The sequence below is a fragment of the Adiantum capillus-veneris genome, chromosome 22 (assembly GCF_014529385.1).
Source record: "Adiantum capillus-veneris isolate H3 chromosome 22, ASM1452938v2, whole genome shotgun sequence".
Lineage (NCBI taxonomy): Eukaryota > Viridiplantae > Streptophyta > Polypodiopsida > Polypodiales > Pteridaceae > Adiantum > Adiantum capillus-veneris.
This window is the reverse complement of record NC_140952.1, coordinates 142097898-142123313: the sequence shown is the minus strand read 5'-3', so window position 1 is coordinate 142123313 and position 25416 is coordinate 142097898. Positions and strand designations below refer to the sequence as shown.

Here is a 25416-nt window from a genome sequence, read left to right as displayed (position 1 = left end):
TGGTAGGTCGTTTCGGCGATATGGTAGGTGTATGTGTGTTCATCTTTTTAGATGATATTCTCACTTTTTCTGCATCGTGGGAACAACATGAAAGAGATGTTGAAAGGGTACTAACTCGTTTGGATGAGTGTCAGTTGTACATTGCAGCTAAGAAATCTGCATTTTTTTCTTACTGAAGTCACTTATCTGGGTTATATCATTTCTGCAGCAGATGGCGTCAAGCTAGACCCCGTGAAGGTGGAACAGGTTCGTAATTGGGATTTGCCCAAAACTGCATATGATGTGCGTTCTTTTCTTGGGTTATGTCAAGCATATAGTTCGCACATAGAGAATTTTGCACGCATTGCTGCACCTATGACTGATGTTTTGAAAGGGGTAAAGACTCGCCGTCAGCGCGTAGAGTTGCCCGAGTTAGCCATTGAGGCTTTCGCAGCTCTCAAGGTTGCGGTGACAGAAGCACCGTGTCTTATCCTTGCCTCTTGGGATGATCCCTTTGAGGTATGGATGGATGCGAGCAATGTTGCCATAGGCGCTGTGCTCCAGCAGCATGGTCGCCCAGTAGCTTTCCTTAGACGGAAGCTCAATAGGACAGAAAAGAATTATTCAGTTTATGATAAAGAACTTTTGTCTGTCATTCACTCTCTTAAGCATTGGAAGCATTTTTTGTATGGTAGAGAGTTTACAATGCGCACAAATCATCAAGCCCTCAAGTGGCTCCAGTCTATGCATGTGCACATTGGAGTGATCGCCAAGCGCGGTGGTCACAATTTTTTGAGCAATTTGGAGGTTTGATTGAATATCTGCCTGGAAAAGCTAACCCTATTGCAGATACGTTGAGTTGCAAAGGACAGATTTTGGCTCTTGAGTCAAGAACCACATTCTCTATACAGAGTGAGTCTTTTGACAACATGAAGAATCAGTATGCAGATTCGGAGTTTGGTAAGTATTGGTTGCAGGCTCTTGCTTCCCAAGGGCCCAACAACTATCTCATTCGTGATGGATTGTTATTTTTTCGTCAGCGTCTATGTGTGTTGCCCTCTCTCAGGCCAACCATATTGCATGATGCACATGACTCTCTCACGGGTGGACACAGGGGTATGAACACCACATTGGAAAAGATTGAACGATTTTTCTATTGGCCTAAAATGCGAAAAGATGTGTTTAGTTATGTCACACATTGCACTATTTGTCAAAAAGTGAAAGCTCCTCGGGGTAAGCAGCAAGGCCTCTTTCTTCCGCTGCCTATTCCCGAGGGACCTTTCCAGGATATCTCTATGGATTTTGTGACTAACTTACCACCAAGTCAGCATTCAAGGAACACTCAATGTTTAACTATTGTTGATCGTTTCAGCAAATTCTGCATGTTGATTCCTTGTAAGGCCACAGTTACTGCACAAGATGTTGCACGATTGTTCATAAGGCATTGGTACCCCCTCTGTGGTTTGCCAAAGTCCATTGTTTCAGATAGGGATGTTAAGTTTACGTCCAACTTTTGGCGTGCACTCTTTGAAAATTTTGGCGCAAAGTTGATTTTTTCATCCGCTTTTCATCCACAGTCAGATGGTCAAACGGAAATTTATAATCAGTTAGCTTTTGATGTGTTGAAGTCTTATATTCATGATCAACAGTCTCAATGGGAGCTCTATCTCCCATTGGTACAGGCTATTCTCAATGATTCCTTCTCTTCTACTATTGGTCGAACTCCGTATGAGGCAGCTTTTGGCCGCCGATTCCAGTCATTGTTGACTCGATCAGTCAGTCAAATGCCTGATGCCAATGCTGAGAGTCAGTCATTGGATGAGATTTCTGAGAGTGTGAAGCTTCGGTTAAGCAAGGCTCAGGAATCTTATTCTCGACAGGCTAACAAGCATCGTCAGGAGGTCTCGATCAAGGAAGGAGATTGGGTATATCTACGGATTATGAAACAGCGTCTTAAGCAAGTTGGAAAGAAATGTCCTAAATTATCTTTTCGTATGTATGGTCCTTTTCCAGTCATCAAAAAGATTAATGAGGTTTCAATGAAATTGAAGTTGCCTAACTCATGTTCAATGCACAACGTTTTCCATGTTTCTTGGTTGAAAGTGTTTCAGGGAACACCTCCAAAGGACGTTTCGGAAGAAGAAGAGCCGGAGATCATCGATGAAACAGAAGTCATGGAGCCGGAGCAAGTCTTGCTGCATCGGTTTCGCCATGGTTCGAAGAAACAAGTACGACAGTATTTTTTGAAGTTCAAAGATCGAGGAACCCATGAAGCGGTGTGGGTAGACGAAGAGTTCTTCAAGGATTATATAGAGTTGTTGGCAAACTACAAGGAAGCCATGCAGCTCGGTAACCAGTACCTCACTTTAAAAAGGAGGGGATGTCACGTGACACATCCCAACCCTATGTGTCCGTGGACAAGCTACACCATAGCAGGGTTTCCGTCAAGTCCAGTCAAGTTAGATTAGAAGTGATCTGGCACTTTTGTGAGTCTATTCGTAGACCGTGCATGCCCAGTCACTCAGTGTAGACGCATATCCTCTCGTTGCACCTTGCATAAGCATAAGCATTTCCATCAGATTCTATCAGAGTCAGTTTGGGGATTTTTCAGATGACTTTATCCCATTATTCCCTATTTTTGACATTTTTCACTTATTTATTAAGTGACTTTTGTTGGGTAGTCAGTAGGGCAAATTGGGTAAGTTAATTTATAAGCAAATCCAAGTTAGCACTAATTGGCAGATGAGCAGAGAGCACAACAGGCTTCTCCAAGCAGCAGGTGTTCCCTCCCTCTCAGCAAGAACCTCTCCAACCTTGGTGAGGCCATTTCCCCCGCATCCTCAGCCCTTTGGTGTCGCCCTCTTCTCTTGCAGTGCTAGCGCTTTCCCCTCCTGGAGCCGTCACCAGCAAACAGGTAGATTCAGTGTTTCCTTCATCAAACCACTAACGCCAGGCCATCCTCAGCATAACCAGCGTTTTGCTATTCCTTGGCAGTCGTACCCCGCATTTACTAACGCTAGGAAGCAGGGGCAGATCTGTAGCAAATCAGCACTACAAACGCAGGGAAACTATCAGCAGCAGCAGCGTTTTTCACCATCAGTCGCAGCAGAAGATCCACAGCCAGTAAGGGTGATTTGACACTTGCAAAACAGTCAATTTTCAGCAATAAAAACCCTGGTGTATCAGGGTTTTCTCAGCCAAAGTTTATCCCCCAAAAATGCAGCCTCAGGGAACCCTAAAGCTAGCGTTTTTCCAGCACCCAGATTCAGCCCTTAGCCCACAAGAAACAGTCTATTTTCAGCAACGAAAACAGTCCCAGTTTCAGCCACGAAGCCGTCGACATCATCACTGTCGTCGTCATTGGCATAGTCCAACAACATCAGTCCTTTGCATTCGCATTGCACTCTTTCGTGCAATCAAGTAGACCACTCTCGCCGGCGAGAGTGGGGCCTTCGGAGGAGGGTTTTACAACCTCTCGGTGTCGTAACTTTCTCTCTCCTTCTCTCAGTCTCATTCACTTGCATGCACTAGATCCACTCACTTTGTTCGTGATCACCGCACTCTCTATAAGACGGAAAGCTCTCTCTTTCTCTAAGAACTAAAAGGAACCTTGAGCAGTAAAGATCACTAATCTTGAGAAAATACAACATTCATTCCGCTGCACCTTACACCTTGTGCATGGCTCTATTAAACATCATAGCAAGGGGCTTTGCAAGCATATCTCGGGCATGGATAAAGTGCTGTGCTACCAGACCATCATGATCTTGTGCTCTTCCTGTCTTCATCTTGTCAATGGCTTTCCTTACCCTCTCAGCAGTAAAGAAAGTACATGCTTTTGGGCATGCCTCTGGAGGGTCAGGTAAAGGTGGCTGCCCCGATGCTGTATAGAGAGATGTAGCATATTCCCCCCATGTCTCTGTGGAAGTGATGGCTGGGGGTGGAGAGTGCTCATTGAAAAGCCTCCATGCCTCACTAGAGTCCTGACTCATAAACACCTGATACAGAGCACGCTCTAATTGAGATAGGTAAGCCCTCTTCTTTCGTCGCGCTAGGGGGCGAAAGATAATCCGTGACTGTCTATGTGTAGTAGTATCCATGAGCACCTCTCTTTGTAATCTGATCCGCATCTCTCTACATACTCATCATACTGACTGTTCTGAGGCTGTCTTCTAGATCGTCTGCGTGTAGGCTTGCTGTGGGGATATGCCTCTGATGCTGCACCATGTAGCGTCTCTGTCAGAATTTGGGTGAGCTCATCTAGTGGTCGTCTTGGCTTCTGAGTGCATAGAAACTTGTATATCTCATCTGTGTACATGTGATCCCATCTCCCTCGTGAAGGTATATCGAGTATGTGTGGAGGCCTCTCCCAATGGAGCTGTGTTGAATTGGAACGATAGAGTGAAAGACAAGATAGCATGATCGATTGCTACCCCAACCGGCCTAGTTCCCACCACGAAATCTTGAAAGGAAGGAATGAGCCCTGGTGGAGCCATAACATAATCCACTGTACTAGCGCCATGCCGATATGGAAAGCATGTAAAACCACCAGCTGCATGGAATCTCTGTAGGGCATTCAAAATGGCCAATCCATGTGCAATCCCCATATCAATCAATTTTCTGCCATACTCAGTGTGCTCCTCATCCTGTGATAATCTAGACAGGTCCATTTCTATAATATCAAGCTCCCGCATCAACTCCTCTGAGGTATCATAGAATACTGTCTGGTGATGGGCAGTCCTAGCATTGAAATCCCCCAAGATAATAATGTCGCCATTTCTGGAAAACTCCCATATATCATCATCTAAAATAGAGAAGGGGGACTGTCCTCTAGGTGATGCATATACTGACGTACTAGGAGGGAAATAGCAAATTGCGATGTAGAGATATCTGCCTGTCTCTGCCTTCAGTCTCACCCACATGTACCTAGCATGCTCATCCCTCCGAGCTATATGTATCAGAGATTGTAGCTCCTTCCTCAATAAGACTGCCACTCCTCTTGTACCTCGTGTGCTCTGATCGAGTCTCCTGTCTGCAAGTTGTCTCCCATCTGTATCCGCTCACATGGAGCATGGACTGCCTCGGGGCCTGATACGTCTCATAGTAGAAAATGATGTCTCTCCCTGTGAAACTATCCTCAAAGGTCCCTACATCAAGGCGCAGAGATCCATTACAATTCCATGTAGCCACTCTGAGTGTGGCCCACAGGTCTCGCACCGTCATGCGGGACGCTTCTCCAGAATAACCACTCGTCCATCCCTGTAGAAGGCCACTTTCCCCTTCTCTCAAGCTGTCATTATCTCGGGTATAACTTCTTTCATATGAGCAAGCTGTGTGAGTATGAGGTCATCTCCAAGAAATATGCCCGTTTTCTTTAGTGTAGGACGCTTCTTCAAGAAGTCCTTCTTTGCCTCCATGGATGGGAAGCGCATGATTAGAGCTCTTTCCTTTGATTTCCTTGTGTCTTCTTCCCTACCCTCCATGCCTTTATATGATTAGCCTCACTACCCATCATGCGGAGAAGTTCTTTGACTTCCCCTTCCACATCATCTCGGTCTTTTAGACCGGTTATTCGTATGTGCAGAGCTCTAGTCTTCCTTCGCTGCTCTTCTTCTAAAGTCATGTTGATGATTGTAGGAGTGGGGATAGTCTTTCCCTTTCCCTTTCTTAGCGACTTCTATCCATTTCTCGGCCTCATCCGCCTTTTTCTGTGTCTTCGTGATCACATCCACCCACGAAGATGTCTTTGCCCCATTTTGTTTCTCTTCCTCTTTGATCATCCGTACCTGTTCCTTGATGACCTTGATTTCCTCGATCACCGAGGGCTGGAACTCACCTTCCTCTAGTCCGTTGCTTGCTCTATTAGCAAGCTCTCGCTTGAGGGCTGAGACCTCTTCTTTGAGTGCTTATGAATCCGCCTTAAGTGCTTGTATCTCTACGTGCAGGTCCTCTTTCTCCTTTTTCCATTTCGTGCCTTCGTTTGAGGAACATTTGAAGAAGGTTTGCCTTCTCCTTCCACCATCCTTTCATCTTTGCTTTCCACTCCTTCATCTCCCTTTCCACTTGTGTTATCCGCTTGTTTGTAAGCATGAAGGTTGCCTTCGTACGGGACTTGCAAACGGGTGAAGCGCTCATGACCTCCATCATAACGGTCCTTGTTTTCTATTCTTGCAAGCACTAAATCTACGCGAGTCCCCCTTCCTTTGCTTCTACCGTGAGGGCGTGCTGCACAGTCGCTCGTCTTTTTAGTCGACGCACCCTATTTGAACTTGGTGGAGAGAGCTGCTTTGCTGTTCCAATGCACAAGCAGCGTGCGAACCTGCCCTCTGTGTTCATTGGTGGGCAATGGGGCAGCAGCGCGCACGAGTAGCAGGGGCTTCAACGCAGCAAACACCCGCTACCACCTCTGCAATTACACAATCATGCTGCTCGCAACAGACTGCGCACGCGCTGTCTGCTGCTACAAGGTGCGAAGTTTGTGGGCTTCTTTGTCCACTCGCTTTGCCTGCTGTAACCTCTGAAGCTCACTCCCTAGACCTGCACGCGTTGCCTACCTGCCTGTTGTAACCACCTGCGCGCAGGCGAGAGGGAGAGAGAGCTACTGGCGGGGCGGGGCTGACTTGCGCGCATTGCCTGCTTGCTAGCTATAACCACCTGCGTGCAACGTGCGCGCGCGCGCGCGAGAGAGAGAGAGAGAGAGAGAGAGAGAGAGAGAGAGAGAGAGAGAGAGAGAGAGAGAGAGAGAGAGAGAGAGAGAGAGAGAGAGAGAGAGAGAGAGAGAGAGAGAGATGAAATGAAATGTTATATTAACGTCTTCAAAAGTGGTGAATCTGTTACAATGTCTGGGTACCTTAGTACTAAAGTACTAAGTGTGAAAGTGTGAAAATAAATGTGAAAAACTAAATACAAAGTATTAAATAAACTTCTTAGGAGCATTCTAGGTGTCTGGCTAGAATGTTTCTAATTCTTTGTTGTAGTCTCCTCCGGTGAAGTGTGCTTCTACATCTTGGCCATGGTCGTCTCGATTTCCTAAGCTCAAGTGCTTTGTCAATTAGCGTGCCTTTGGTATGACTGTGGATATTCCTTTGTGCTGGCTGTTGGCCTCTTGCTTCTCCTTCCACTCCTGCTTCTCTCGATCCGAAGAAATCTGTGATCGGCCTTTGAGGCTGTAGTGCTCTTTGTCTTCTCATTAGATTATCCCTGTGCCGATGTAGTTCCAGTAGGTACAAGCCTAAGCATCTTTGATCTTGGTATTGCATGATTCTATCTAGAGGTCCAAAGCCTTCTTTAAAGAGGCAATGAAAACGCCCCCGTATCTCATAGTATATTGTGCAGTGGCATATATAGTGTAATTCTGTCTCCGGCTCCATTCCGCATAACTTGCAAATTCTGCTCTTAGGTGGGATTCCCCTAAATCTGCCAAATTCAATTTCCAACTGGTGTGAGGATGTACGAGTCTGACCAATAGCACATCTCAAACCATGAGACAGGTGGATATCCATGTAACTCGGGCGAATCACAAATCCATCTTCAGATAGTTGTAGGAAGTTTTCTTTGTAGTCGGCCATCTTCGTGCCCAATTCTTGTGTAGGGTCTACCCATGTCCTCGTAGTATCCAACTGTATAAGATCCTGTCGGATGATTTTATTAATCTCCGTTCGTGTAATTGCCAGTGATGGAGGCTCAAGAGAGTATTGGAAGGGGGGTAATCTTTCCATACTGAACCCGTGTCTCCGAAACCACGAGGACAGTTGCGCATACCAGCATGATGTATCCCCTTTCATTGCTAATTGTTGAGAGGATTCGAGGGCTAGTCTAGTATATCGGCAATTATTTGTATCCCACAAACCATGTATAAAGGACATTGATCGGGTAAGAGCTTCAATTTCTATCGGAGGGGCCGCTAGTTCCGCTCGGGTAATCGCGTGTGGTACGGAGGCCTTGGCTCTAATCATTCGGGAAATCATAGATACCACAGGTCTCTCCATTGACTTCCAATTATCCTGATCCACAGATGGTCCCCAAATCTGGACCCCATAAAGCATAGCCGAAGCCACCATAGTATCAAAGAGCCAAAGTTTTGTTCGTGGTTCCTGAAACTGCACTTGTGAACACATCCTCTCCAACCCTCCCAAGGCCGCAGAGGCTCTGGATAATCTATCATCCGCTGCTTTCTTAAGAGTAAACTTTGGTCCTGCAAATACCACCCCAAGGTATGTGTATGCATCTGTGTACTCTACTGTATCCTGGCCATATGCAAATGTAGGTGCCGATCTCCTGACCCACTGCGGTGTGGTGTTAAACACCATAACTTTGGTTTTACCCAAGTTTACCGACAGTCCACTGTCCTCCGCGAATTTATGTAATGCATCTAGCTGCCTCTGCATTCCATCTGGTGATTCTACTATCAATACAATATCATCTGCATACAACAACAAAGGGATCCATGACCCTGCAAGTTGAGCCCCTCTGTCACCCTCTCTATCAATGTAATCTGATACCTCATCTATGTACATACCAAATAAAGTAGGGGACAGTGGGCATCCTTGCTTTACTCCAACGGTGGAATGAACAATGTTGGACTCCCCTTTTGGAGTACGTACATAACCAGTTACTGACCCGTATAAGGCCATGATCCCCCAAATAATCTCTTTGGGGACCCCTAACTCTTGCATCCTGCGCATCAATCTGGCCCTTGGTACTGTATCAAAAGCTTTCCGAAAATCCACAAAGCAACAATACATCCTTCTCCCGTTTGCTCTTCCTTCCTCAATAATGGCTCTGAGCGTAAGAATATGATCTAAAGTGGAATAACCCCTTCTGAATCCAGCTTGTCCTGTTGCTCTTATGCTCTCATTCTCTGCCTATCTACTCAATTTTTGTTCAAGAATGGGTGCGTACAGTCGGGTCAAAGTGTGACCTACCATAATGGTGCGGTAGTTCCCGGGTATCATAGGGTCCCCTGACTTGAAAATAGGTACGATAGTAGATAATTTCCAAGATTCAGGTAATCCTTCACACATGACCCGATTAAACAGCCGAGCAAGGACTTCTGAAAGTAGATCCCTGGCATGGATCAGATGTTCTGCTACTAAACCTTCATGATCATATGCTCTTCTTGTCTTCATCTTATCAATGGCTTTTTCCACCATTTCCGTAGTAAAGAAAGTACTAGCAGCAAGACATGGCTCTAGCGGATCTGGTAATGGAGGCTGTCCAGATACCATATATAATGATGTTACATATTGACCCCAGATCTCAGGAGAAGTAATCGTCGGAGGTGGTGAGTGCTCTTGAAATAAGCGCCATGCCTCATGTGAGTCCTGACTCAAGAAGAGCTGATATAAATCCTTCTCTAGTTTGGCTAAAAATGTCCTTTTCTTGCGACGTACTATACGCGGAAGAGAAATCCGAGACTGCTTATATGTGATGATCCCAAGTGTAAGCTCTTTCTGGACCTGGATTCTCGTCTCTCTGCATTCCTCGTCATACCAACTGCTCCTCTCTTTTGATCAGGTTGAGTATGTGGGTATGCCTCTTGTGCTGCTCCATGTACTATCTCTGTTAACTGAGAAGTAATCTCCTCTACAGTATATACTGGCTCGGCTGCCCACATCCTATTATAGATCTTTTCCACATATACTGAATCAGTTTCTGGCGTGAAAGTATATCTTGTGTGTGTCTTCTTCCTTTGTACTTGAGAGGCATTGTATTGGAAGGAGATTGATAAGGTCAAGAGAGCATGATCCACTGCAATCCCAACCGGTTTGGGTCCCACCTTAAAGTCCTTGATACTAGAAATAAAGCTTGGTGAAGTCATGACATAATCCACTGTACTGGCCCCATGCCTGTGTGGGAAGCATGTGAATCCCCCAGATAACGGGAAATTTTCTAGACCATTAAGTATGGCCAAACCATGTATGGTTGCCATCTCCATGAGATGTCTCCCATATTCAATGTGTTCTTTATCCTGTGAGTTTCTAGTAAGCCCCCTTTGTGATAAATCCACTTCTCTGAGCATTTCCTCAGAAGTATCATAGAACACTGCTTGAGAGCTGGCCGTTCTGGCATTAAAGTCTCCTAAGAGAACTATGTCTCCATCTCTAGAGAACTCCCATATGTCATTATTCAGTATGGAGAAAGGGGACTGTCCTTTAGGTGAGGAGTAGATTGAGGTACTTGGAGGGAAGTAGCATATAGCGATATATAGAAATCTACCTGTCTCGGCTCTCATTCTCACCCACATATACCTTGCTTGCTCATCTTTCCTAATAATCTGTAGTAGTGGTTTCAGCTCCTCTTTAAATAAGACTGCTGCTCCTCCTGACCCCCGGCTACCCTGTAGAGATCTCTTGTCTGGTCGACCAGCTGTTTCCCATAAATAACCCTTCACATGTGGCATACGCTGTCCCGGTATCTGGTGTGTCTCTGAGTAGAAAACTATGTCTCTGTCCCTAAAGCTATCTTCAAAGGCACCTACATCTAGCCTATATGACCCATTACAATTCCACGCCGCTATCTGGAGCGTCGCCCCATACGTCTCGCACCGTCATGCTGAGCGCTTTTCCAGAACCACTACTTTCCCTCCTCTATAAAAGGCGATTTTCCCCTTTTCTCTTGCTGCCCTGATCTCTGGCATCAACTCTTGCATGTGTGCCACTTGTGCCAATGTAAGGTCATCTCCCAGGAAAATACCGGTTTTCTTAAGAGTTGGCCTCTTCTTTAGAAATTCTTTCCTTATTTCTATATTTGGGAAGTGGAGAATAAGTGCCCGATCCTTTACGTTTCCCTTCTCATCGATTCCTTTCTTGCCCACTCTCCATGCACTTGTGTGAGTAGGCTCTGTGATGTCCATGCGTTGTAGCATTTCCTTCACTTCTTCATCTACATTCTCTCTGTCTTTGACTCCTGTGACCCGCACATGCAGAGCCCGATTCTTCCTTTCCTGCTCTTCCTCAATGGTCATATTAATAATGGTAGAAGTAGGTGTGGTCTCGAGCATCTGGGCCTGCCCTTTCTTCGCATCCTCAATCCATTTCTGTGCTTCATCAACCTTTTCTTGTGTCTTAAAAAGACGTTCCGCCCATGAAGATGCCGTTTTCGATTTCTGTTCATCTCCTTCCCGTAGATCTTTCATGTCCTCGAGCTCCTTCAGCACCGAAGGTTGGTCGTCTCCCTTCTCCTTAGTTGCAGATTTGCAAGCCGCAAGTTCTCCTTTTAGCTCCTCAATTATTGCATCTTTTTCCCCCATGTGCTTTTCCATATTTGTTCTCCATGCTTCAAAACTTGCTACTGCCTCATCGAGTTTCTTTTGCATAACGCATTCTGTTACGAGAGAGAGAGAGAGAGAGAGAGAGAGAGAGAGAGAGAGAGAGAGAGAGAGAGAGAGAGAGAGAGAGAGAGAGAGAGAGAGAGAGAGAGAGAGAGAGAGAGAGAGAGAGAGAGAGAGAGAGAGAGTCAGTCTTTTATGACCAGGTATGCTGTATCCTATGAGTGTTTGAATAATCTTTTTACAAGAAAGGCATCTTGTGGCTGGTAGGTGGTGTTGCAATATTTCTAATGGAGAAAGGTGTGGATTTTTTTTCGCATTTCAAAATGACTAAATCTTTACTGTATAGAGTTATGTGTGTTGCACGGCAGTGGATAATCCGTTGTTGTTTGTGAGTGGTAACGTCTCAGACACTTCTTGTTTGTTGTGCTTAACTTTAGAAAAATTTCAGATGTGGTCTTTGATATATTGTATGAAGGAAATCATGGCAGCCTGATGCATGTTCCTCTAAAGAAACGAAGAGAAGTGCTTAGACAAGTTTTACATCACCAACGTTCCCCACAAATTTTTTCCACAGTGGCAGGTATCATTTAACAAAGGTGTTTTGTAGAAGTTTGACCTTTCTAACTTCAAAGTAAGTGCCCTGAAGGGGTTGTGGTAACATTATGTTGAAATGTTAAGCAGTTTTTTTGATAATGAAGCAATTGGTTGCAGGAGGGGATGTTTAACAGTCTGAGTTAAGTAGTTTTTCTATAATGAAGCAATTGGTTTTAGGAGGGGATGATTAACAGTCTGGGTTTTTGTTTGCAGCAGGGCAATACAAGATGCTTATGTGAAGTGGTAGATTGTCTAGTTAAGATACGCCAAATGTGATGGGTGTCTCATATGACTTTTTGTTTTTGGTAGAATGACAAGAATATGCCAGGCCTGAAGTAAATGGGTGAGATTACATGAACCTGAGACTTTCCCATAGACGATTGTTTTTGCATCAAGTAATGTGTGTGAAAGCAATGCACACCTAGAAATGAGGTACTACAATCGTATGTACAAGATAGTCATACATAGTAAACATGACACCTTTGATTGATATGATTGTTTTATTGCCAAAGAAGAATTCTTTTATTAGTTTTTAATACGCTCAATGGGCTACATCCCCCTATCAAGAAGGTACACTCTACAAAAGAAAAGGGAGACTCTCTCATGATAAAAAAATACATACTACGGCTAAATCACAATCTAGGAGGAGGGGGGAGTGCCACATAGTTGGGTTGTAGTGCTAGTGGATCCCATGGTCCACCTTAAAGAAAGGTCCTTACTGGTGTTGTGTGCATTTTGAGAACCCCATTTCTTGTTTGTATTGTACATGTGGTGATGCCATGGAGTGATATGAGTCTTAATGAGTTTGTTTTGTGGTCTTTTTGGCTTGGTGTATTAGGTGCATGTGCATACAAGGCAAGTTGCCTGTGCAGTGCTAGTTGGCGGGTCATTGTATGTGTACATACGGGTGTTGTTTCAATTAAAACTTGTATGTAAGTGATATGTGAGTTGGAAGCAAGCAAGGGGGTAGCTTATCATCAAAATTTTGCAAGTTTTTGGTCGTCGTGTTATTTCATGCTTTCTGATGCAATTCTAGCCTTCTCTTCGTGTAGTCGGCGGGCCATGGCAGCTTGCTCTTCACGCCAGTTTTGTACATAGCGGTGCATAGATTTGAAAAGTGGTGTCTTCAGAGCTTTTGTTGCAAAAAATGCAGTGAATTTTTGAGGCTTGAAAGAATCCCTTTTGAAGTTGTGGTTTAAAAAATACAGTTTGTTTTCCGGAGGTCACAGGGTATCACAGCTTGCAGGCAGTTTGATGTAGAGTAAGTTGTGAAAGCTTTTATGTTTTGTGGCATTTGTACACTTTGAGATTGTGTTGTAAAGAGGATATTGGTGAAGGGGGAAGCTCTTTTCCTCAAGTGCATTGGTTGGCATGTGCCGTAATTTCGTGCCAGGTTATGGGTTTTCATGGTGATCTTTTGGGTGGGCGTTTGCTTGTAAATTCTCAAGGGATCACTTGCCTTTGAGTTGTGGTTTTGTGGAAGTTATTTTGATATGGTTTGTGGTGTAGATTTTGTGGGTTGAGCCCTATTGGGAGACATTTCTATTGAGATCAGTTTGCTACTCAAACTTTACATTTTGCTCTCTTTCTTGTTTTTCATCGTAGTATCAGACTGTCAGTGTTTTCACTACAAGGATGCTTGTGCGGCCCTTGTTGCTAGATCTTGATGCTTTATCGTTGGTAGTTTGGTTTGAGGATCCCGGGACCAAACGAGCTGGGCACTAGCGTGGTGTATGCCATTTAATGGTTTAGACTTTACTCTGTTGTGGTATTGTGGACTTGAATGTGGTCACATGGAATGCCAATGAGTTGCATCGTGCTAGCAACAGTGGTCCTAGGAAGATTTTGATGAGATAGGACTTTCACAGGCATGTAGTGGGTGATTTGGATGTACTTTTGGTGCAGAAGCACAAGCTTTCCTTGGCACACACTAGTCCTTGTAGAAAACTACTTCGTGGAGCATTTTACATTGTGGGAGCTTGCAGGTGGAGCTATACATCATAGTGGAAGTATATGTATATGTGTGGGACATAGATGGATGCGTCATGTCTGTGACGATGGTTTGTTGATACGAGATAAATCTCTATCAGTTTCTTTGCAGTTTGGGGAGACATTGGTTGGGTTTATATATGTTTATGGCGCATTGACACACGTACTCGATCTTTGTTTTGACAACAACTTACAATTGTATATGCTCAACCAATGTGGAGGGCAACTTGTTGTGTGTTGATTAGAGTGGGCATGCATGATGAGCTTGTGACGTGGGGGGCATTTGCATGGATTTTACAATTTTCGGGTCATACATCTTTTTCCAGGGCTCGTTGACAGATCCGGTCTTCATGCTTACTTCATTGGGATATAGACCAGGCACTCTATAGATGATTCGAGATGCAAGTCATCAGTTAGATCTTTACCAACGGGATACAATTTTTACTACAATGTGCAACATCACTCTCTTGAACATGTGGAAGGCTCGTTGTACTGACATTTTGGGCTCACTATCTTCTCCTACATCCACCACTCTGACAACCATTTGGACTGAGCTGCTACATACTCTTTGTAGCCAGTGGGATATTTCTGTAGGCTCCTCCAAGGCAGCGTACATGCTCTTTTCTTCACACATGGGCGAGATCTTTAGTATTTTTAGTCGGGACTATGGTCACATCACATGGCATTATGCACCTCCCTAGTCGTTCATTTTGCATTCCTCATACACGGCATCTTGATATCTATATAGCCCTCACATTGTTATTCCTCTTTTGTGCATCCTCTGGGTGACAAGCCATTGAGCACCTCGAGAGGTCTCTTTTGTACACAATATATAGCCACTTTTCGCGCGCGCGCACACACACACAAAGAGAGAGAGAGAGAGAGAGAGAGAGAGAGAGAGAGAGAGAGAGAGAGAGAGAGAGAGAGAGAGAGAGAGAGAGAGAGAGAGAGAGAGATATGAGTTCTTGGGAGAGCGCGAGGTCAACACGAGAGAGACACTTAGCCACATTCAGATTGAGAAATGGAAATTTGCCTATCATGCTCGTTCTCGATATGGATCTTTAAAGTGGATAAAATGAATAAGAATTTCTTTGCTCACTTTTGAGAACGTCCAAGGGGACTTCCATTAGTGCATTACGTGATTTTGCAGAGAAGTTACATATGCATCTTGATGAGGTCCTTGACATAGCTTTAGATTATTTTGAGCATTTGTTTATAGCTGACCAGCTTACTGACGATATTTTGCGTGCCAGAGAAGAGTTTGGTCTCATGTGCAGTTAGTTTGCTTGCATGATTAGTATTCTCTTATTCTATATGCCCGATCTCATTCATGTGTCATAGGCAGTTTTTGTGCAGGACTGCTGTATTTTGGACAACATTTACACTTTCTATGAGGCAGTGGAATGGGCTCGTTCAACATATCAGCCTATAGCATTCTTGCATTGATTTTGAGAAGGCTAATGATAGAGTAGATTGGGGTTTCTTGGAGGGCACTATTCAAAGGATGGGTTTCCCCTTGCAGTGGATTAGAGGTGTATCTTTACTTTCTATGAGGCAGTTGAATGGGTTCGTCAGACCCTATGGCGCTCTTGCTTCTTGATTTTGAGAAGGCTATTGATAGAGTAGATTGAGATTTCTTGGAGGGAACTATTCAAAGGATGGGTTTCTTCTTGTAGCGGATCAGAGGTGTATCTGCATTATATCGTATTGCTTCTAGCGTTGTGACAATTAGAGGCCACATTGGACGGCGCTTTCATCGTTCCCATTCAGTCCGTCAAGGATGTCTCGTGGCAGCCTACTTCTTTCTATTTTTTGCTAAGGCCATGTCTCTCTTCTTGCACTGCAGGACACCACAATGGAGAGATTTGACTATGCCTTTTGCTGACTTGCCAGATTTGTTGGATTAGGAGTATGCAGATGACAGTATGCTCTTTGTACGATATGACATACCCACCTTGGACAGTTCATAGGATGCTCTTGCTACCTTTTGCTTGGATAGTGGTGCTCTCATAAATTGGCACAAGTCTTTTTGGTTTTGTATGAGTTGATGAGGATTGTGAGTGGGGTGCTCGAATAAATTCACTTGGCTACCTAGAGGGCAGACTGGCAGATATTTGGGTTTCCATGTTGGCATTGATGTGTCAGTTGAGAAGTAGTTTGCACTCGTACTACAGACTAACAGGAAGAAACTTTTCCATTGGTCATCCTTGTGCTTATCTCTAGCTGGCAGAGCCCTTGTGGTGAATTAGGTTCTTCTTGCGAGGGCTTGGTTCACCACATCTTGCATGACTTTCACTTAGGCATCATGGTGAGTTTGAAGTGCCTTATATCGCAACTTCTTGTGGGGTGGCCTAGATGACTCTACTGACACTTGGCCAAGAGTCCATTGGGACACAACTATTTTGCCTCGAGAGGAGGGAGGATCGGGGATTATTGATCCAGATATGCAAAGCAAGGCATTGCTTGCGATGCTCATAGTACGCAGATAGTTTTAAGGGGCCGAGTCTTGGAAACAGTTTCTGCACCATGCTTTGTCACATACCTCTCCTCGTTTTGGATCTCTATATATAGCAGATGTTTGGCGCTCGACCATCAAATTCATCTTCTCAAATGCACCCTTGGATACGTTGCCCCTACCAAGGAAGCATCCGGCCAACAGTGTAAAGAGCATGCTGGCCCATCATCCCATCTAGCCTAGTCAATGTGTCCTCCCGCCTAGTTGACGGCCTTATTCTCTCACATATGCATTCCATACGAGTGGCTGCCTCGCTACTCCTTGACACTCAAAGGCGGATGGCGAATCAAAGCAAGATGTAAATCTTTCCAAATCCGCAGCAAGCAGCGCATAAATGATAACAAATGATGCTACCTACGAGATCTACAAAGGGGTTGCTACCCATATGAGAGAGATTGATGAGGTTATTCCACCCAACTGGCACGCCCTCTTCGGGGGACAAACTCTTTTACCTTCTCATTACGGTTGGTGGATGTACTTTGATTCTCACTCGGAGACCCAATTGTTGCTCAACAAGGAACTCTCTTCTTTAGCATTGCGGAGATTGGCCATTATGGTTGTCACATAAGACTAGAGTTTCAGGGTGAGGTTTCACTTGATCAACAATTGAATGTTCATTGGCAGCCTCTTGAAGTGGTAGACTCTTTCAAGACGAGGTCATGTGTTGACCTTGTTTCTACTAACGAGGCACCACTCTGGAGATTGTGGATTTGGCAAGGAAAGCCGCTTGTTCAATTGGATTGCGATCCTGGTGAGTGGCTATGGCCTTCGTTGAACGATGAAGGAGCCCCTCTATCCTTTTGTGAGTACCCTGTCTTCCTTGGGAGGAGGCTTCTTTTGCAGATTCGACACCCTCCTTACCGTCCATGCCAATCTAAGGTATGGCAGGATCAAAGCATCCTCCCTGCTTTCCAGAGATAGTTTTGGTCATGCATTTGGACCCTTTGGATTAGCATAAGGATATGTTTTTTTATGTGGATGATAGCCCATGCATGATTGCCAATTGGTACTTGGTCGACAATCACTGGTCATGATCCGATTTGTCAGAGATGTACTTCAGATCCTGAGGTCTTTGAGGCACCGTTTTTGGGTTTGTCCTTTTGCACAGCTAGTGTGGATGGCAGTTTGTTGTTTGTTGATTAGAGTGGGCATCCATGATGGGTTCGTGATGTGGGGGCAATTGCATGGCTTCTGCAATTTCCGAGGTCACATACTTTTATATAGGGCTTGCCAAAGGATTTGATCTTCCTGCTTACTCCCTCGGGCTATAGACCGAGCACTCTACAGATGATCCTAGATGCAGGTCACGAATTGGATTTCTGCTAGTGACACTTTTCACCACGATATGTAGCATCACACTTTGGAGCATGGGGAGGCTCGATGTGCCCACATTTTGGGCTCACAGTCTCCCCTTACGTCCAAAATTTTGATAGCCATCTGGACAGAGCTGATGCATACTCTTTGCAATTAGTGGGGTTCTTGAGCAGGCTCCTCCAGGGCAGCGGAGTAGCGCCGATGCATCTTTCTTCACACCTGGGAGCGGTCTTCATTTCTTTTCTGTCGTGATCACGGTCACATTACATGGATGCACCCCCATAGTTGTTCATTCTACATTCAACGTACAGACCAACTTGATGTTTACATAGCCTACACATTGTCACTTCTCTTTTGTACTTTCTCTGGTTGATAGGCCATTGAGCATCTCCCGCGGTCTCTTATGTGTACAAAATACAACCCCTTTGCGCGAGAGAGAGAGAGAGAGAGAGAGAGAGAGAGAGAGAGAGAGAGAGAGAGAGAGAGAGAGAGAGAGAGAGAGAGAGAGAGAGAGAGAGAGAGAGAGAGAGAGAGAGAGAGAGAGAGAGAGAGAGAGAGAGAGAGAGAGATGAAATGAAATGAAATGATATATTAACCTCTTCAAAAGGCCAAAATGACCTATGAGACCAAGCTGTTACAACATAGTGAATCTGATACCATGTCTTGAATAAAAAAGAACTGAAACAAAATACAACTACTACAAACTGGGACTGTATGGATGTGCCTACTAATACAAGGTGCCCAGTACATTGTGTAGTCCAATGAGAGAAGGGTGGGGGGGAAGATAGATATTGTAGAGATCCATCATTATCCGCACTATGGTCATCGAAAAAGTATGGCTCGAATCCTTTGTTGTAGTCTCCGTCTATACTATGTAGCTCCTCTCCTCAATCGCGGTCTTCTAGATCTCCATAGCTCCAATGCTCGGTCTATGAGAATGCCAGTAGTGGTAGTATGAGTGCGGGCAAAGCTCTGCAATGGTGGTTGCTCCTCTGGGTGCCCAATATCTAGTGTAAAGAAATCTGTAATCTGTCTCTGGGACTGTCTCTCTCTGGCTCTCCTCAGTAAAGTGTCTCTATGCCTGTGTAACTGAAGTAGATACAGTCCAAGACATCGCTGAACTTCATAACTCATGACCCTAGATAGAGGCCCAAAACCCTCTCTGAATAGACAATGGAAACGGCCTCGTATCTCATAGTACAGTGTGCAATGGCATATGTAATGTAACTCTGTCTCTGGCTCTAGATGACATAAGCGACATATCCAGCTATGTGCTGGTATCCCTCTGCATCTGCCAGTCTCAATCTCGAGCTGATGTGAGGATGTGCGTATCTGGCCAATGGCACACGCAAACCATGAGAAAGATGTGTGTCCATATAGCTAAGTCGAATCACAAAACGTCCTCTGTGAAGTGGCGAAGATGTGCTCTATAGAAAGCCATCTTCGTACCCAACTCTTGTACCGGCTCTATCCATGTCCTCCTCGTGTTCAACTGGATCAAATCCTGACGAATGAGTCTAGTCATCTCCACCTGTGTTAGAGGCATCAAGGGTGCCTGTAGAGAGTACTGAAAAGGAGGCAACTTGTCCATGGTGAAGCCATGTGTCTGAAACCATGATGTCATTTGTGCATACCAGCATGATGTATCCCCCTGTAGAGCTAACTGTCTGGAGGACTCTAGGGCCAACCTGGCATATCTATCTCTGGTAGTATCCCATAGCTGTGTACAAAGGAGACTGATCTGGTAAGCACCTCAATCTCCATAGGGGGGCAACTAACTCTGCTTGAATGATATCATGCGGTACGGAGGCCTTGGCTCTAATCAGCCGAGAGATCATAGATACCGAGGGACCTCTCCATATGTCTCCAGCCTTCCTGGCCTACAGAAGGTCCCCAAACCTGCACCCCATATAGCATAGTAGAGGCAACCAAAGTATCAAAGAGCCATAACTTTGTCCTAGGTTCCTGGAACTGAACCTGCAAACACATCCTCTCCAATCCTCCCAAAGCCACATAAGCTCTAGTCAGTCTAGTCTCTGCTGCTCTTTTCAAAGAAAATCTCGGCCCAGTAAAGACTGGTAGTTAAGTATACATGATTGATAGGTGGGAGGTGTAACTGAGTAAACATTGTGAACAGGGTAGGGGGAACGAGAGCTAGAGACTATCATATACATCAATACATCAATGCATGAGAGGAGTGGTAAATAGGGGGGTAGAGGCTCAAGGTGTACAACACCTTATCTCAAGAGATCAAGCATTGGTCTTTGTGGTAGGGTGTCAATGTTCTCCATGCTGAGAAGCATGACAGGTCGTGCTTGATACCGATCAATGATGATCGTGATCTGCCTATGTATGCGTCTCGGGTGATGTGAGAATCCTTGTAGCCTAGGGCGTCTGTCTTGTTGTAGGTGGACAACTCTATCAAGTGATGTCCCCTGTCTAATATGTGGTGTCTCCTCTCTACTAGGTTGCTGTTGAGCGAGGACTCTAAAGAAAAGTGTGATCTATCTTTGTGTAGACCCTGACTCAGTGGGGTGTCCACCCTTGAGGCGAGTCTTTGTGAATTTGTGTATCTCTAAGAGGCATAGCCTCAGACATCTTTGGTCACAGTAATCCATGACCCTAGCCAATGGTCCCTCTGAGCAGGCAGAAGCATCCTCCAATCTCATAATAGGCGGTACATCGACATATGTAGTGTCCCTCTGTCTCTGGCTCATGCTAGCATACATGAAAAATTCTCTCCTTTGGTGGTACTCTTGTATCTGCCTATCTCTTCCTTGAGTTGGTGTGGAGAAGTGCGGATCTGGCCAAATGACACATCTCAGGCCGTGTGATATGTGTGTGCTTGTAGCAGGAAAAGTGCGTTGTGCTTTTTACTATGGGTGCTTCTTAGTGCAATATGCGTGAAACGTCACTCCAACAGAAAGAAAACACAACAGAGCAATGAATTGAGCAACTCAAAGACACAACAATAGACTCAAATGTCAATGGAATTTGACTAACTCATGGAACCAGTACAGACTGTGGCTGGCAACACACTCAACTCCAAGCCCAAGACTCATAGGTACAATGGGGTGTCGATGCTCCAATGTGCAGGGAGAGTGCAGATGTGTGGTGCTAGACCCAAGATATGAGACTCAAATGCCAGACCATAGAAAGTAAATGAAGCATACGACGACTAGAACCAACTAGGGATATATACAATTATAAAGAGCCACCAACGGCTACCAAAATATCCCTGACAGTCCAGCTACGTCTATCTCTAGACTGTGGTGGTGGTGATGTGCCCACGGTGTCCAATAGACCACCACGCGTATCTCTGCCACGTGTCATTGCCCAGGCGACAGTGTGAACCGTGACCAAGTGTTACTAACTGCGTGTCTTATGCAAGTGACAATGTAGCCCTGATGCAGGTTGCCCGCCACAAGACCACTCACAGTCTCGGTGAGAGAAAACATTGATTATTGTGAAAGGAATTTGCATGCACTAAGTAAGTTGAAAAAAATATGCACCATGCAATGTCACAATCAGTAAAGCTGTGCATTCTTCCACTGAGAGGCCAGGACCAGCTGTGCATAGACGGCTATAGATCTCCTCTGTATAAACCGAGTCAGTCTCTGGTGTATATGTATAACGGGTATGTGACCGGCCTCCCGATGTTTGGGCTGTACTATATTGAAATGAAACAGACACCGGCCTCCTGAACCTCTACTCCCATGCTTAGGTCTCACGACTGTCCTGTGGGCTGTCTCCCATCTGTATCCCACCACATGTGGCATAAGTTGTGTAGGGGCATGATGAGTCTTTGAGAAGAAAACAATGTCTCCGTCTCTGAAACTGTCCTCGAAGGCACCAATGTCCAACGTCATAGATCCATTACAATTCCAAGTAGCCATCTTTAGTGTGGTCCCATAGGTCTCACACCGTCATGTAGAGCGCCGCTCTACAATCACCACCCGACCATCTCTGCAAAAGGCCATCTTTCCTTCTCCCTTGCCGCCGTAATCTTTGGCATTACCTCTCTTATATGCGCAAGCTATGAGAGAGTGAGATCATCACCGAGGAAAATACATGTCTTCTTGAGAGTAGGCCTCTTTCTCAAGAATTCCTTCTTCTCTTCCAAGGAGGAGAAGCGTAGTATGAGAGCTCTCCCTTTTGAAGATCCTCCCGGGCCATCACTCTTCTTGTCCGCTCTCCATGCCTTTGTGGTGAAGGCTTGTCCACCCCCATCATGGATTTGAGGCTTGTGACCTCTTTTTCCACATTGTTTATGTCCTTGAGGCCGGTTACCCTCACATGTAGAGCCTGCATCCTCCTTCTTTGTTCCTCTTCGAGGGTCCTATTAATAAGAGTGGGTGTACAAGGAGCTTCCTTACCTTTCCCTTTCTTGGCAACCTCAATCCATTTTACGGCCTCCTCTACTTTCTTTTGTGTTGCGGAGATGACCGTGGCCCATGACTTTTTCTCCTCACCTTCCTTGCCCGTATTTTTCCTCTCATGGTATTCAATTCTTCCATCATGGATGGCTGAATTTCGCCTTCTTCGAGCCGTCCACTTTTTGCTTGTAGATTTCGGATGATGGAATCTTGGATGACCACTTTCTCCTCGAGCGAAGCGATCCTCCTACACATGCCATCTCTTTCTTCGGTCCATCTTTGAAGAATAGTGCTCCTCTCCTTCCTCCACTCTTCCACTTCGTTTCTCTATTCTCTCATTTCCTTCTCTATTGCCGACATCCTCTTCCCTGTCCGCATGAAAGAGGCTTTGTGGGTGGTCGGCGAGGGATGCGTCTGCTTACATGTGGGGAAATCCGTTGGCACTTCTCTGATGCTTCCCACGAGAGAGAGAGAGAGAGAGAGAGAGAGAGAGAGAGAGAGAGAGAGAGAGAGAGAGAGAGAGAGAGAGTTCTCCGGTTCTTGCAGAAGGATCTGAATGGGCAATTGTGCCTAGTAGCTTAGAAGAGCTAAATCTTTTTTTCTGGAAGATGGTAGAGAAGGGGTAAGATTGCTGTTCTGGTTTGTTTGGTTTCTAATCTTGCTGTTGATATTTGGTATATTCATTTCAATTCCATTGTTAGAAATGAGGGCATAGTTCTTAAAAGGCTCGACTCGCAATGGGCCCCGGATAATCGTGATGGGCGTTGGAGCAAAATAAAGCCGGACTATGTTTTTATGGGCAGTGATCTTGACCTACTTATTATTGGTAGATCCTATCCACCCGTAAATGATGTGACAAATGATTCTGTATGATTCTATACATGTTCTAAATTTTGTTTCGTTTACAAGACATATTTTTATTCTCGACAGGTGGGTATTATGGCTCAGGATCACGGGGAGGAAAGGTAAGCTGGTTATTTTTATGGTGTTCAATGCAAAAGTTTGTTGGTATTTTGAATCCACGTCCCAATGGATCAAGTGTAACTGAGCGAGAGGTTTGTCTTCTTTGGTATTTGACTTGTGCCCTGTTCTATGACAGATAGCATCGTTTCTGTTGGCACTTGTTGATCAGTGTACAAATGCAACCAGGTTTGTGTTGATTTTAATCTGAGGTTAACCTCAGGGTTTTGTTGATATCTCCACATCTGTAAATTAAATGACTCTCAATTTCTGCTTTAGTCTTCGGCTTGAAAGTAGCATGGCGTGTATGATTGTTTGTGATACAGGTAAGTCAACAAAAGTTTTTGTAAAGCTCCATTCTCTTCAACTACAATAAAAGGGAGAACGTGGTTCCCTACGTGAAAAACTACCTGAGGAAATCTGTTAATGAGTGGTTTTTCACAAACTTTGTCTTTTTTTCTTTTGGGTCATTTTTAATGCTTAACAACTTGACACTGAAATATTTAACCTTCCGCCTCGTACTTGCTGGTCGAGGCTCTTGCATCATCAAATATCTTCTGCATGATAGCTGCTGGTCAAGATTGTGATGCACCATGAAAACCGTTGAGTGATTTAGTATTATTTGTGGATATGGATAAAAACCGAAAATAGCAATGGTTGTCTTTGCTAAAGATCCAACTTATATGTGTTGATTTTTGGATGTTAGTAAGCGTTGAAGTAGAGAAGGGTAGCGTAGGATCTTCATTCGTAATTTTGTAAACAAGCCTTCCCGCTCACTAGCAAGAAAGAAAGCTACACTGAATGCTTTCAAAGGTCGAAGCCACTTTGAACATCCTCGCTCATAAACAACTGAAAGAGGTTCTTCTCCAGCTCAGCTAGAAGAGCTTGTTTCTTCCGAGTGACCAGGCATTGGAAACAATCCCGTGACTGAGTGTGATTGATGAGCCCCAAGGTCATGTCTGGTGCAATGCCTAATGCATAAGGAGAGCCACTCTATTGTCCGTAATAGATCAACAGGATTGTGAATGGAAGTCTTATCGTTATATCTTTTCAGCATAATCATGGGTACTTTGTGGCTGACGTTAGTCTTGGCTGATGGTATGGTAACTAAGGACTTCTATGAGAATGAATGGCTGTCGCATTCTGTCTCAAGAAAAATCACCGGTGAGGTGAATCTAGTTCATAAGAGATATCTGTATAGATATCAATGTAGAGTGATGTAATGACTAGATAGATAGATCTAGTGCAGGTTTAATGTGTTGTCTAAAATCTGGTGCGGACCAGCATGAGATGTGAACGTGGATTTGTCACGCGCGCACTGCAGTTGTGCCACGTGGACAAGCTACTGCTACAGTCTAGCATCAGTCTTAGTTTATCGTAGGACCTAGTGTCGCACCTTGTAAGCCTCTAGCAAGACGTACATGTTCAGGCAGGTCATAGTTGCATACCCTCTCTTGCACAGTAGAATCATTTAAGCATTCAGGCATGTGAACAGTCCCTTAAGGCAATTAGTAATAAGTGACATTTCCTTGCATTATTTTCTCAAGGTCGTGGGGCTGAAGAGAAGGCTGCTCCATCAGCATCGTTTGCCTACATAAGTGACGTCATTGCTTAAGGCAAGAAGTAGCAGAAGGACCAGTAACAGCCAAGTATCCGGAGCACCGCAGTACTAGAACCCGTAGTACCAGCATTTTCAGCATCCACACCAGCGTTTTCACTCTCAGCCAGCGATCAGCCTTTCAGCGTTTTTGCCATTGTCGCCAGCACCAATCAGCCCATTCAGCCAGCGTTTTTAGCCCTGCAGAAGACCAGCCTTTTAGCATCAGCATCACTTCAGCATCATCGTATTTCAGCCCGTAGCCTCAAAGTACTCAGTATCCACAGCAAGTACCGATCAGCATCTACCGCGGTACGAAGCATCTACCTACCATCAGCATCTCAGCATTTAGTCATTGTAACAACATTGTGCAAGTAAATAAAGCAAGTACTTGCTGTGGCAACAGAGCAAGGGGGCTCTTGAGGGTGGTTAGAACCCGACATGCCGTGTCGTCTCTCTCTCTCTCTCTCTCTCTCTCTCTCTCTCTCTCTCTCTCTCTCTCCCTCCATTGTGTTTAGTTCAGTTTCTCTTTTCAAGTGAAGTAAAGTAATCTTGTGTTTGTGCGGAATACTAGATCTGAGCTAAATTCTTAAACACTTCCACTGCACCTGACACGAATGTCATCTAAAATCCAGTTTAGATAACAACGTGAACTATGTGATAGTTGATTGTTATATGTGCTCGTCGATGCTTTGGGATGGTCATTGGCATGTCTACATGGAGTGAGTGTCTATTGAAGATTGGTATTATGCTGGTTTTGCAAGCATATTTGCGTGTGATTTCTCTTCTTTTCTAGGGTGCATACTGTCTCAAAGTGATGATA

General features: G+C 44.8%; 1 pseudogene across 1 annotated transcript in view; it reads left to right on the top strand.

The window, feature by feature from the left end:
* LOC147430345 (DNA ligase 4-like) overlaps nucleotides 1-25416 on the top strand; it is a 227597-nt pseudogene that overhangs the window by 130413 nt on the left and 71768 nt on the right. The window contains exons 11-16 of the transcript XR_015185782.1: nucleotides 11452-11458; nucleotides 11697-11828; nucleotides 22583-22658; nucleotides 22738-22862; nucleotides 22967-23001; nucleotides 23136-23185. The product of XR_015185782.1 is annotated as a DNA ligase 4-like (transcript). The remainder of the gene's footprint in view (nucleotides 1-11451; nucleotides 11459-11696; nucleotides 11829-22582; nucleotides 22659-22737; nucleotides 22863-22966; nucleotides 23002-23135; nucleotides 23186-25416) is intronic.